Consider the following 1,105-nt stretch of genomic DNA (forward strand, 5'->3'; position numbering starts at 1 on the left):
TTCTTTATGGAGCTGCTTGGCTGCTGATCTAGCCTACAGGTGAGGCATGCATCGCGTCAGTGCTTTTCAAGGTTGGAGACTGAAGTAGGCAAGTAAGAGGACCCTCTTCACTTTTGGAGGTGGAAAGTCCTAAGATATGAAAAAAAAGCATGAAGGCATTTCATTTTTAAAAATTGGGCTGGAAGCTGGGCATGGTGGCGCACGCCTTTAATCTGGGCACTTGGGAGGCAGAGGCAGGCAGATTTCTTTTTTTTTTTTTTTTTTTTTTTTTTTTTTTTTTTTGAGGGGGGTTTTTTTTTTTTTTTTTTTTTTTTTTTTTTTGGTTTTTCGAGACAGGGTTTCTCTTTATAGCTCTGGCTGTCCTGGAGCTCACTTTGTATACCAGGCTGGCCTCGAACTCAGAAATCCGCCTGCCTCTGCCTCCTGAGTGCTGGGATTAAAGGCGTGCGCCACCACGCCCGGCGAAAGGCTTATTTTGAATAATATTAATATTTACACTTAATAAAAATGTTTGAAGATTTTGTATATGAATATTTTATGTATACTACTAAATACATAAATTCAGGTCAAGATTATCTCTCTTCAAATTTGGCATTGCATATATTTATCATAAATAGTAACATGAGACACAGGAAGACTACTGTATAAAGCCTCTGACTCATTAAACATATTGACACCATACCTTGTAGCATCTCATTTTATCTCTGTACTACAGTATTTATAGACCCTCTTTGTCACCTACATTATTATCATATATGATATGTATATATCATATGTATATATCATATATCTAATGCATTATGGATATAGAACTTAACAACTGAAAAACACCATGGTTATTACCTTAACTTGATTAATTTACATATTTGTGTACATACATTTGAGTGTGTATGTGTGTGTATGTGTGTCTGTGTGTGTCTCTGTGTGTATGTGTGTGTGCAGCAGTAAAAATAATAGAAAGGGAGTCTATTAGTTACTTGGTGGGTATAGGAGCGCTTAGGGTAAGAAAGGGTGTTGCGGCCTGCCCGCAGTCCACAACACGAACGATTCAACTGAGAATGGTAGTTCGAACTGAAAAGAGAGGAATCTAGACGGGGCGGAAGAA

At 37.8% G+C, this 1,105-nt stretch overlaps 1 protein-coding gene across 2 annotated transcripts in view; it reads left to right on the plus strand.

The window, feature by feature from the left end:
- C17H6orf89 (chromosome 17 C6orf89 homolog) overlaps positions 1-1,105 on the plus strand; it is a 34,953-nt gene that overhangs the window by 13,334 nt on the left and 20,514 nt on the right. The gene's annotated exons all lie outside the window — the stretch shown is intronic.

This window comes from Mus caroli, chromosome 17 (assembly GCF_900094665.2).
Source record: "Mus caroli chromosome 17, CAROLI_EIJ_v1.1, whole genome shotgun sequence".
Taxonomy (NCBI): domain Eukaryota; kingdom Metazoa; phylum Chordata; class Mammalia; order Rodentia; family Muridae; genus Mus; species Mus caroli.